Here is a 14,068-nt window from a genome sequence, read left to right on the forward strand (position 1 = left end):
TAATTCCAGCCACATGCTCGTTGACCCTGATGGAAAAGGTCCTGATCGTACGACCAACGTATTGTTGTGGCAGGGACAGGTAAGCAAATAAACAATATATTGGGAGGAGCAAGTAGCAAACTACTTCATGTGATAAATCTGGAAACTAACTGTAGATTTAAACGTAACAGACTTACACCTCCCTCCAACATTGTGCAAACACACATTACATTTGCGACATGGGTAATAACCCTTACAGTCTTGAAAGAAAGACACTTTTTTTAGGGGGGTCAATAATATTTGGGGCGACTTGACCCTGAATAGACCGTGCACCCCTGAAAATGACTGCAGCCTGTTCAGGGAGCGCAGGGCCGAGCAATCTATCATTTAAAAGCACCCTCCAGTGTCTTCTAAAGATTTCCCTGATTTGTTTGGATTAGGTAGAATGAGTGGTGGTAAAAGACCATTTAAATCTAGAGTCACAAGTGTTTTTAGGACGCTCTATTAAAGTGGAACTTCTTTCAGTTAGTAGAACCCTATTCATTTCAGTGTCTTCCGCAATGCCAACAGTGCGGCGAGACTGAGGGGTCAAATTTATGAATTACATCTGGAGACCTGTACCAGAACATAAGGATCTTAATGGATGTCTCTCTCTGGGTTACACATTTTGAAGATTTAAAAATAGAGGACCAAATCTTGTCCCACACTTGTACCGTGATAGGTCGGCTTAGTATATGGGACCACTTTCTCATGTAATGGTGTGAGGTCTCCGCGAGGGGAGTTGATTCATGGAGGATACGGTAGATGCACAAAATTAAGTGTAATTGGGGCGGACCCTGTGCACATAAGTGTTCAAAAGCAGTGGATATGTCAAGGGTCAGAGTTGAAGATTTAGATTGAAAGAAGTGTCTTACCTGCATATAGAAATGGAAGAGATAGGGGGGTATATTACATTTCTCACATAAAGTGTTGAAAGTATGTAATTTTCGTGTAATGGGGTGGACTGGGTTTCGGAGCTGGAAGAGGATTGCGGTGAGCCATGGGAAGACCCTACCCAGGGACAAGCTATCTGGTATGAGCGGATTAAATAGCACGTTAGCAAGAGGAGAACATGACGAAGCGAGAGAATAGTTTTTGAGACACTTACGCCAAATGGTTAGGATAAAAGCCATTGAAGCAGTGCATTGACGTTTGTATATGGGATCCAGGGAAGGGGGGGCACCCCAAACCAGAGAACACGGGTGAACCGGGTATAGGACTCCCTTTTCAATAGCAGTCCATTGATTAGATGCATGTAGAGAGGACCACAATGCGATAGCCCTCAAGTGTGTGGCGTAATAATATTTGGTGATGTCCGGAGCACCCAAACCTCCCCTGGATCTCAAAGAAAATACTACCAAGCCTGCAATGCGGTGAGCTTTGCCGTTCCATATGAATTTTAAGAAATTCCTCTGGAGTCCTTTCATTTGAGAGGAGGGTAAGGCAACTGGTAATGTCTCAAAGTGATAAAGCAACCTGGGTAAAATAGACATCTTGAGGACATTAATCCTGCCTAATAGAGATAGAGGATATTTTGTCCAAGTCGATAAAGATTTATTAATATCTAAGATCAAAGGAGGAAAATTTGCGGAGTAAAGGGAAGAGTAAGATGGGGTAAGTACGACACCTAAATATTTAAGAGAAGCAGTGCACCATTTATAAGGGTATGAGTCTTTAGGCTGAGATAGCAGTGGCGGGGGAATATGTATGGGAAGGACTTCAGTTTTGGAAGTATTGACTCTGTACCCAGAGATGGCACCAAAGGAGGTCAGTAGTTTGTGTAAAGAAGGGAAAGATATCAGTGGGTTGGTAATAGTTAACAGAATGTCGTCTGCAAAGAGTGACAGTTTATATTCCCCCTGTCGCATCAGCACCTCACGAATATCCGGATGAGTACGAATGGACTCGGCCAGTGGTTCCAGACACAGGATAAAAAGTAAGGGTGATAAAGGACAACCCTGCCGAGTTCCATTAGTCATGGGGAAACCAGGCGACAGGAAGGATGACATCTGTACTTGATCCATGACAGAGGAATAAAGAGCCTCTAAAGCTTTTAAAAAAGGGCCATTAAAACTATGTTTTTAAGGTGGCAAACATATAAGGCCTTCTGTGCGTCTAAACTTAAGATCAGTGCCGAGCGGGAAGACCTGTCAAGAAGATCTATTAGATCTATTGTACGGCGGGTATTATCCCCCGCATGTCTGCCCGGCACAAAACCCACCTGGTCCCTATAAATCAGTTTGGGGATAAGTTTGGATAATCTGGAAGCGAGGATTTTGGTAAATATTTTATAGTCCAAATTTAGAAGGGCTATGGGTCTGTAGTTATCTGAGATAGAGGGATCCTTACCAGGTTTCGGGATAACTGAAATGAATGAGTGGGAGAAATGTGGGCGTGGGGATGTACCTTTAAGCAGAGAGTGATATAGAGTTAACATGTGTGGAGAGAGAACGTCAAAAAAAGTTTTGTAATAAAAATAAGATAGACCATCAGGGCCAGGTGACTTATGTAATGGGAGATTCTTAACCACAGCCAGGAGTTCTTCAGCCGTTATGGGCATGTTCAAACTGTCTAGATCTGTCGCAGATAATGTCGGTAGCTTTATATTAGAAAAGAAGGATTCAAATTTTTCCTGGGAAAAATTAAAATTAAGCAGTTATACAGTTTGCTATAGAATTTACCAAAAATCTTGAACATCTCATGAGGGCAATGCGTTCTAGATCCGTCTGCTTGCTGGAGGAAGTCAGGGAATGAGCTAAATGGTCGTGGGCACAGTTTATTTACTAACATGAGGTTTATTAGAGTATGCGTAAAATTTATGTTTTGTTCACAGTAGGGACCTAGTTGTTTTTTCTAACTTTATCAGTTTATTTTGTTCTCTGAGAGAGGTGACTCTACGCAGCTTCGCCACTGTGGGAGCACACAGCAGCCTACGCTCAGCAGCTATCAGAGCAGATCTCAGGGGCTGTATAAGTGCATACCTATCTCTCTTCAACCGAGAGCTTTCAGCAATGCAATTACCACGAAACACGGCTTTGTGCGCTTCCCACAGTGTAGAGAACTGAGGTACTGATCCTGTGTTAAGTTGTAAATAATCTCTTATGGGGCGTACACACGGTCGGACTTTTCGTCTACAAAAGTCCAACGGACGCCGACGGACTAAAGCTGGCTGGTAATCCGATCGTGTGTGGGCTTCTCCGGACTTTCAGCAGACTTTTTCAGCCTCAAATCCGACGGACTTTAGATTTGAAACATGCTTCAAATCTTTACGTCGTAACTACGACGGACCCCGAAATCCGCTCGTCTGTGTGCTAGTCCGACGGACAAAAACCCACGCTAGGGCAGCTATTGGCTACTGGCTATGAACTTCCTTATTTTAGTCCGGTGTACGTCATCACGTACGAATCCGTCGGACTTTTGTGTGGTCGTGTGTAGGCAAGTCCGTTCGTTAGAAAGTCTGCTGCAAGTCCGCCGAAAGTCCGCCGGAAGTCTGTCGGACAGGCTGTCGGACTTTTGTAGATGAAAAGTCCGACCGTGTGTACGCCCCATTAGACTTTTCTCTAGGATAGAACGGGAAACCTCGGACTGTAAGAGATGATCGTTTAAACGCCAATGACAGGATTTGGGGTATGTCTTGGAGAGCGTTAGATCCAAGATTATGGGTGCATGGTCCGACCATGTAATAGGGAGAGTGTCAGACTCAACCACATAGGGGATAAGTGGAGCTGAGATGAAAAAGTGGTCAAGAGGTGAGTACATCTTATGTGCCGGCGAATAAAACGTGAGCTGTTTGGCAGAGGGATGTCTTATCCTCCATGAATCGAATAGCCGACGAGATCTAATATATCTACGAAAGGCAGCAGCTTGGGATATAATCTTTTTGGAAGGTATATTACCGAGGAGGGTTTGTCTATCTCTAATGGGTGACATAATCAGATTGAAATCCCAGCCATTAACCATAAAAGGTTGTGAGTAGTATTGGGGAGAGTCAAAAAGTTTGTTAAGGGAGTCGATCTGGCCTATATTAGGGGCATATAGATTAACCAGAGTAAAAGAAGTGGACATAAATTCACAGTCCAAAACAAGGAATCTTCCGTAGGGGTCAACGTGAGACTTTTTGACCTGAATAGGACATGATTTCCTTATTAATATGGTTACTCCTGCCTTACCCGTGGAATCAGAGGCAAGGAAGGAGGTGGGAAAAAACTTTGAGGCAAATTTAAATGAACCTCCCGCTCGGAAATGTGTTTCCTGTATCAATATCACATCAGTGCCAGAAGCCCTGAAATCCTTCAGGGCCATCCAGCGCTTGCTAATAGAACCTAAACCCTTCACATTGTATGATAAGATCCTCAAGGCCATGGATGAGGTCTATTCAGATAGGCTAGTATGAGAATCATGAAAGGGATAAAGTATATAATATCGAATACATGAAAATAGATATAATGCTGTGTGTGAGTGTTACCAAAACTCGTTAGTCCTCGGTATCTAGGTATGGACATACACAACCTGTGGTGGGACAGCTCCAGAATTTTTTTTTTTCCACTTCAGCGAAAATTTTTCTGAGAGACATTATTTCAACTTTATATGTCAAACTTTATCTCTTCTCATTTTTCACATCATTGTGGATTGTTTCCGTCACATCTTTATTGTTTTTCCCTTCTAGGATATTATTTAATAATTTTAAAAATCGACGACAAAACGCCTCCTATAAATATGAACCCACTATTATCTTATTCTCTCTCAGTCCCTCTTATTTACCCCCACCCCCCCTCCCCCTCCCCTGTGTTTGGTCCGTTCCTTTATGTTATTTATTTATCCACTTGGCTCTGCACCTATTCTTTCTTTTATCTTATCTAAATAAATGTCTGAGACTTTGTATTTTTTCCAACTTTCCCATCTACTATTATTCCTTTTCTCTCCTCCTTCCATTTTGTAGTGATAATCTATTTCCTTTAGCCAGTTTCTAATATCTGGTTTTCCACTTTTTAGCCAATTCTTGGAAATTAAGGCCTTGGCCGCATTCAGGAGGTTAGGTACTATTGATTTTCTATATTGTTTCTTAGGTTTATTATAGATATGGAAGAGGCAAGTCCAGATGTTTTGTTCTATTTCTTCTTCAGTTATTTCTTTTATGTTATTTAACACTTCCTTCCAGTACTCCATTATTATTGGGCATTCCCACCATATGTGTATGATCGTTGCTATTTGGCCACATTTTCTCCAACACAAAGAGGTTTTGTCTTGATGAAATCTGTGTATTCTTACTGGGGTCATATACCATCTTGATACTAGTTTATAATTCATTTCAATAGTCTTCATGTCCCAGGCCTTATTATATCCCATTTCTATCATTTTTTCCACTTTTTGGTTATCTATTTTTATATTCATTTCTTTTTCCCATTGATTTATGTATTCTGGTCTTTCTTGTGCTTCCAAATCTGTCAGTGTACTATAAATTTTTGATGTTCCGTTTTTCAATGGTATTTCATTGCTACATAGCTTTTCCAGTGCGGTTAATTTCGTTTCGTCTCTCAGTGGGTGTGGTATTGTGCTTACATTAGCTTACATTAGCCAATGTATATTTTACCCCTTGTATAGTTCCTGTAATAAAAAGATATCGACCCTCCGGATCTATTTTCCTTTGATCTATTAGAAAACGTACATTTTTCCCTAAACCGATGGCTACTCCTTTGGCCCTTCTTATTGGCGAGTCTCCTTGATACCATGTTGGTATGTTTCTTGAATAAATTTTGGTATTTGAGTTTTGGGTTATATGCGTCTCCTGTAGGAAAATTATTTCTGCTTTACTTTTTTCTAGTTCTCGGAGAATGATGTTTCTCTTCCCTAGGGAATTTAGTCCTCGGACATTATAGGAGATTATTTTTATGCTGTTTACGTTTTCCATTCTTGTGCCTTTTCTTCTCCGCCCGTCCTCCGGCCCTCCCCCCCACCCGGTCCTCTTAGAAGGCCGGGTGGAGGGGACACCCAGCGGACGCACGGGGTCTCCTCATCTCTTGTCTCAAAATAGGTGCGCCTATGTAACCACTCATGTGGATCAGACCTTTCCCTCCCCTCCCTCCTTCCCTCCCTTTTCCCTCCTCCCACCCTCCCCCTCCCTTTTTTCTGATATGGGTTTTTTACCCCCATATTCTCTAGAGCTGAGAGCATTTTACTTTGTTTTGTGGGGCACACCCTGCCCCCTCTGCTCTATTTATTGTGAGGCGGAGCTCTGTGAGACACCCTATTCCCCCCTCGCCTAAGCACTAATAGGGCGACCCCCTGTCCACTCCGTGAGTCCCTGTCTTCCTCTCCCTGCATTTTTGTTGTGTTTTACCAATCCTTTCACTTTCCTTTTTTCCCATCCCATCAACCCCAGCCCCCCCCCCCCCCCCTTTCCACTCTAAGGCCCCTTTCACTAATGTGTGGTATTTTCTCAGTTATTAATTTCCTCGAGATTCCACATCTTGATGTCTGTTCCTTGAATTTAATTGCCATTGCAGGTCATCCCCTGCCGTTATTCGCTCCTGTCTATTTGCATATTTTTCCAGTTCTGGGGAGGGGATTTCTAGTTTGTTGCAAAAGTCCGGAATCTCCTCCACATATCTTAGCCTCGCACTTATTCCGTTTTTCCTTGCTATTAGACATGCTGGAAAACCCCAGTTGTATTGAATTTCTTGCTCCCGGAGGATTCCTAATAGTGGTTTTAATGTCCGTCGTCTTTTCAACGTTTCTTGAGACAAATCTTGAAATATTTGTAATTTACCTTCCGCAAACTCTATTTGTGTTTTCCTCTTTAGGTTTATCCAGATCTGTTTTTTTTCTTCCCATTTTTCGAAGCGTACTATTACATCTCTAGGTGTTTCCCTTGAGAACCTTTGAGGTTTTTTTACTCGAAAGACACTTTCTATTCCTATTATGTTGGTTGCATCCTTTCCCAAGATTTGGTTGAGGAGATTGTTCATTTTTTCTATTAGGTTTTCTGCTTGTTCTGTTTCCGGTAACCCGCGTATTCTCAAGTTTTTCTTTTTATCTCTATTTTCTTGCTCTTCTATTTTATATGATTGTTCTTGTTGTTCCCGTTTTAGTTTCTTTATTTCCTCTTCCAGTTCCTTTATGTTTTTTTGATGTAGGTCTACTTTGATCTCTACTTCTTCCACTCTGTTTAACATATATCCCATGTCTTTATGGAGTGTTGATATCTCTGCTTTTAGGGAATTCTCTAGTGCCGCGAACATTTTTTCCATATCCTGTTTTGTTGGCAACTGTGGCCCTTGTTGTCCTTCCTCCTTTCCTCTGTCTTCCTCTCCCATTTCTGGCTCCATTCTGGGTTCTGAGAGGTGGCTGGTTTCTATTTGTACTTTATACTGGCCTTTTTTATCCTTGTTGTCCTTCTCTTTTGTATCTATTTGTCTGCCCTTTGAACCCACTTGTTTCTCTCCTTCTCCGATTCCTTGCTGTATATACCTGTTCATAGGGCCTGGACTTGGGCCTAGGCTGGTCCTAGGTGATTTCGGTATTGCTCCCGCACTTCTTGTTGTTTTCCCCTTCATGTTTGTTTCTATGGCTGGATTTATAGGATCTTCGAAGCTGCCTTCCAGAATACCCCTTGGTTGGGGTCTCTTAATGATGAAAAAATCTCCCAGCCTTCTTAAATTGACTTATTTTTACTAATATTTCTTTTGTTCCGTTCTCATACCCACCATCCTCCCCACAATCCAATAATAGAGATAATTAATGAGATATGAGTAGTCACCGTTTCCCAGAAGTTATGTTACTACCTTAAGTACATTAAGCATTCCTTGGTGCTATTCAATTGTTTAAACCATAGTATTAAGTCCCCATGCACACGGACATCTCTACAGCTGCTTTTCTAAGCCCTTTCTGCAGCTCAAAAAGGCCTGTCTACGTTAGTCTATGGCTTCATGCCCACCTAGGCGTCTCTAAGCTGCAAGTGGCATAGGCGTTCCTAAGCTGCAAAAAAAAAAAAAAAAAAAACGCTCAAAAACGCTCAAAAACGCTATTGCAAAAACGCTGCAAAAAGCTGAAAAAAGTTTAAAAAAGTCACTGCAAAGACACCGGCGTCTTCACAGCGCTTTTCTAACAGCCCGTGTGCATGAGGGCCCAGGTGCTCAGCAAAATAATTCAAATGTTTTAGCGATATAATGCAATCTAATTCAAGTATTCAGCAAGATGATTTATATATTCAGCAGTATAGTTCCAGTATGAGCTTATATGTTCCACATTTTTGTTACTATGAAATTTCTTCTTATTCTATAGTTTGTACTATCAAGCCTATAGTTAGTACCATTTGCAAAAAACAAAAACAAAAACCAAAAAACAAACAAAAAAAAGAAAAAAAAAAAAAAAAAATCACAAGAAAGGGAGATACTGCAGCAGCAGCAAACAGGTGGGGGCTGGGAGACAACTCTTCCGTTGGCTTGTCTCTCTTTCACCTTCTCCTTCTCTTCTCCCCTGTTCCCCCCCCTGTTTTTATTATTTTTCTTAGCTCACTTGATTCTACTTTTTCAGCTCTTTCGCCTTCGTTTACTTTCATTTACTTTCGCTTTTCATTCCATTTTATTTCAATGTGTTCTTTCCCTTTCCCTTTCTTTTGTTCTATTACTTTTCCTTTGCTTGTTCACTTCAAGACAATTGCAATAGAAAAAAGCCAAAAGAGGAAAAAAAAAAAAAAAATACGGTACTTATCTTTTAGTTGTTGTTGAAGTTGGGATACAAAGGGACGCTCACTACTGCTTGCTGCTGCTCTCTGATGTTATCAATCTGCCCAGGTCTGTCTGACCCGCTGAAGTCGCAGCTGTTCTCCGCTCTCAGCTCTTCAGTGTCCGCTGCCGCTGCTCCTTGCTCCGCTCACCCACCTTCCTGGCTCTCTCCTCCGAAATTCCCCGGTGCACTTCAGCTGGTTCCTCCGCTCTCCGCGGCCGGCAACTCCACTGGGGACTTGAAACAGCCCCCAGCAGCGCACCGTTTTCCCTGCTGCCGTCGCTTCCGAAGCGCTCCGATCTCCGCGGTTTTCCAGTTCTCCTAACCCCCCGTCCTCGATAAGCCTTCTAGCCCGTCCGACTACGGAGGGGTGGGGGGGGATGCAGGCAGATGCAGGTACAGACTTCCTCTGGCTTACACTGCAAGACAGCTCAGAGAGTGATGAGCAGGGGGGGCGGGGAGGGAAGCTACCTACACCTTCTCATCAGGCCGATCATTCCTCTCAGCTGCAGGGAGAGGGTTCTCAGGATCCTCACGCCGTGCACAGAGCCATTACCAGGCTCCTCCCTCCCCGGACAGCTCCAGAATAAAGAAGACAGGATAATGTAATTTCAATTTATAGAGTAAATCTATAAACATGGACAAATGAGTAAAAAAAACAGCAGATATAACACCAAACAAAAGAGAAGAAAAAAAAATAAAAGTTGTTGCAAACCTGAGAGTTCAATACTTCTCAGGAAGCCTTGGATAGAAACCAAGGCCTGGCAGGGGCGTGCACGGACTTCCATCAGGAGACTCTAAATGGAGTGAATGGAGGACCCGCTGCTCACCTTATGAACTTGGTAGCATGCAATATAAGATCAACTATGAAAAATCTGTTTACAATGGAAGGAAGATGTCAGCAAATAAACAAAAACATTCTGTCATCTAAAACATTAATACCTCTAATGAAAAACTCTCATGGGATGAGAAAAAAGGACTACTCTGAACAGGAAACAGAGTAGGCACCATACTTTGTGAACCAGTACAACAAGTTTGTTGCATTTAAGCCATAAGGAAACAAAACCACAAAAGGCATGGAGGTCTGGATCCAAAAAAGGAAAAATGGGAAAAAGAAAACACACAAAAAAAACAATAAAAAGTTCAAGGAGGTTGTTGAGAGGAACGTAGTTGTTGAAGTGTAGAGAGGTTCTTCTTGGATTTGCCCCATACAGGGGTCCAGACGCGACTGGGAGTGCTTGGAGGCATGCAAACTCAGGCGGCAGGTGGTATCAGATCTTCTTCCGGAAGTGGAGGCAGGCCTAGATTTTTAAGGAAAGCGTCCGCTTTCTGCAGTTCATGCAGGGTAAACTGAGTTCCGTCTTTAGACACAGCAGATGAAAAGGGAAGCCCCAGTAGTATGGGATTTTATGATGTTGTAAGTAAGAAGTAATTGGACGTAGGTTCCTTCTTTTAGCAAGGGTGATGGGCGAAAGGTCACTAAAGATTTGTAATTTCGCACCCTTGTACATAATTTGGGATTTGTTATGTGTGGCCAGAATTAGTGCCTCTTTGTTTTCAAAATAATGAAACCTCACCACGACATCCCTTGATCTGGCTCCTGATAGGGGTTTTGGGCCCAGGGACCAGTGCGCTCTGTCCAGGCGCCAATCTATGTCCACAATTGTGGGGGCCAGGTTGTTAAAAAGGCCCAAAAAGTATGAGCGCAGATCGGGGTCTCCCACTGTCTCCGGGATACCCCTAAAGAGCAAGTTCTGCCGTCTCTCTCTGTTCTCCAAATCCTCCTGTGGCAGTTGGAGCTGGGAAACTGAGAGACGGAGATTGTGGTTTTCCTCTTCTATGGCCTGAACATAGCTTATCATCTCATCGAATTTATTTTCAAGAGTGTCGGTGCGTTCCCCAATCTAGGTTATTTCCCCCCTCAATTCCGCGGCAAATTTGCTCACCTCTGCCGAGACATTAAACGTGATTTGTTGAAGTAAAAACTGTAGTTTAGTGTCCAGAATATCAGGAGTGAGGGTCTCGTGCGAGGGTGATGAATTAGGAACTTGGGTCTGAGTATCAGCTAATGGAGGATTCATTGAGTCTCCCATATCCAAGGATGGATCCATTATGGTGAAAGGATTTGCAGAGGGGTTCATTGGTGCAGGTTGCGATCTATTAACAAAGCGTTCCATATTTAGACCCTCACGTAGACCAAATTGTGGCTTGTAGTAACGTTGCTGTTGGCCAACTTTGCCCATGAGGTGCTCGTGGAATGTGGTGGTCAATCAGGCTTACCTCCACAGCTAGATGCGTTTAAAAAAAACATCTCGGAGGTCTCGGTGAGCAGGTGGGGGCCCCGTATTCAATTAAGTGACATCCTCCATAAGAGTAGAATTGGGGTCTACAAACTGGGTAACATCACTGATCAGTGTCCTCATATAACAGTATTGCAGAGACACAGGGCTGGCAGAGCAGCAGTGGTGGGGCTCAGCTGATGGCTCAATAAAGGTGGTAATATGCTGGTAGGGTACAGGTTTTGGCAGTGGTAGGACAGCCCTGGGTTGCTGAGGGACAGTGTGCCCCGTACAGTAAGTTGCAGCGTAGCAATAAGTGGCAGGCAAACCCCAAGAGTCCAGTGAGGGGATGGGAGCTGCTGAAATGATAGGCAGCCCGTTCCAGGCTAGGGCCCTCAGCAAAACACAGCCACTATGAGGGTAGAGGCACTGGGGAGGAAGTATATGACCACTGGTGCCCAGATGGTCGCATAAAAAGGGCAAAAAAATAAGTCCTGGACTGAGATTATGACGCAGGGGGAACAGCGCCGCTATTCTGAGGCACAGTACCTGTTCCTGGAGGCTCCGGCCTGTTACAGGCCGCAAGATGGCGGCGGGCTGCGGGCCTCCGGAGTCAGCCTCCGTGGAGTTCTCAGCGTCCACTCGGATCTCCTTATTGTGTGGCCACCTCCCAGGGATGTCCAACGCCTGTGTGCGGCGGTCCGGCGTCTTTCCTCCCGCGGATCGCGGCGCCAGGGCCTGGGGATGCAGGAGGCACACTAGGCCTCAAGATGGCGGCGGGTTGTTGTCTTGTAGGCCCGGCCGCAGACCTGGAGAAACCCGATCGGGCAGCTAATCACCACATTTCTCGCTGGGGAGAGTTTGGAGGCTCTCCCACAGCTGATAGCCGCAGGATGGACGTGGATTGCCTCAGGCTCTGCAGAGCTTCACTGGAGCACTTCTTGCTCCTTCAACAGCCGGACACGCCCCTAACTTTTGGTGTATTTCTGTATGGTTACCCTGATATTTCTTGTGCTCCTGCTCAACTCTAAAAATCTCTTCCGTTAATTTTTTTATTTTCTCTGATCTCTCTTTTTTTCTCCTTGATCCTACTTTTATCAGAATCCCCCTTATATAGGCCTTATGCGCCTCCCACAGGGTAGACCCCGATACCTCTCCTGTATCGTTGATTTCAAAGTATTGTTCTAATTCCTTTCTCACAACTTCTGAGGTCACCTCATCCTGAATAAGATGTTCATTTAGGCGCCAAGCATATGACTGTCCAGGGATGCCCGGGACAACCATCTTCATTTTTACTGGGGAATGATCCGATAGTGTAAATATTTCTATCCCAGCATCTTTCACCCACTCAATCAGTCTATGTTTGACCAAAATATAGTCTATCCTTGAGTAGGTCCCGTGTACAGGAGAGAAAAACGTAAAGTCTTGTTTTTTAGGATTACAAATCCTTCAGATATCCACTAATTGACACACATGCAATGTTTGTTTTGTCCTTTTTAATTGTACGCTGTTTGTCTCCTGCACCCGGGACGTGCTATCTAGGCTTGGATCCATACAGAAGTTTGAATATCCCATCAGGATCACATACCCACTCTTAAATTCCATCAACTTTCCTATGATAAGGAGATTTTTATACCTACCTCACTTATATGGAGTGATTAAACCTTTTCCTATATAAGAATTAAAAACGAAGGATAACAGTGCGAAAAGATAAACAATTACATTTATTTATACAGAAAAGGAACGTTAGAGATTACCAAATACAACGTGGAGGATACAACCGTAAAACAGAGACCAATGATACAAAATATTGCTATAATGGTCATACACATGCTAGCTAAAGATTAATAATATATTAAGGCAAAATCCTACAGTAGAAAAGGTTACAGAAAAGAAAAGAGACAGAAGATAATAGAGATACATTGTATAGAGAAGTCTTACGTAACCATCCTTCATCTAGACCGTCAGCACAAGAAACATGGGCAGTGATCTGTGTTGCAATATATACACATTTGTAACCCCCCCTTCCATATGCTAAGGCATTGCCACATTCTTTCAAGGGTGGGGGGTTGCACACTTGGCCAACTGGAGATCTTTACATGTCCTAAACCCCTCTCTGCCCAACCCTATTTAAGTAAAACAAGTTTGGTAACAATACTACTCCCAGTCGGCCTCACATCCCCCAAGTGATTCCCTTCAAGGGACAATACATCTATAAACCAGGTGGTAAACTGACACTATAAACAAAGCTTAAACCAGAGCTGTTTTATGATGTCAGCTGTTCTCAGAATATCCAGGCAATTTCCTGACACACTGCTTTAAGTCATATTGCATGTCCATTTATGAATGTTGATTATCATTGAAGGTAAAAATCAGGTCTCACATTTCCACATCAATTCCCCCTGAAGTTCATTCTTGAACTTATGTCCTCCTTTAATGATTCTGTACCCACCCACAACAGCCCAGAAGCCCCGACCCTTCCCCACCACCACTGCGGCCTGCTCTTCCTTTCTTGAACACGCCGGAACTCATCAAGGTAGGCTTAAGACAGTAAAGAAATCCTGGTGCCTTTGAGACTTCACATCCAAACCATGAGTGTCTGTACTGCAATGTTTCATCGCCCCTCTGCCTTGGAAGAGCGGAACTCCAACATTGATGGCGGGATCCTGGCATGTCTAGTCCTGTAACTTTGTAAGACCATGTAATGTTTGCACCAATTGGATCGGACCGCGAGACAGCACTTTTCAGCATGGTGAAGGAAAGTTCAGGAAAGTCTTATTCGTGACATATTTATCTCAAGAAATAACTTGGTTGTCGTTGCTTCTTCAGGTGGGGGTCGGGCGGGCCTCCAGACAGTCGTGCATGAATACAAAAAGAGAGAGGAGAACGTTAGTGTACAGATATTGGAGGAATGCTGGACAGGAGCAGAGTGTTGGCCATTAACACTAAATACTCATAAAGGGTGTAATGTGGACGAGTAGAGTGGGATCCCCACAGGGTACAGAGTCTGAGCAATAGCTAGTATTATCCATGGCCCTTGATGGTAG

This window comes from Aquarana catesbeiana, linkage group LG10 (assembly GCF_042186555.1).
Source record: "Aquarana catesbeiana isolate 2022-GZ linkage group LG10, ASM4218655v1, whole genome shotgun sequence".
Taxonomy (NCBI): domain Eukaryota; kingdom Metazoa; phylum Chordata; class Amphibia; order Anura; family Ranidae; genus Aquarana; species Aquarana catesbeiana.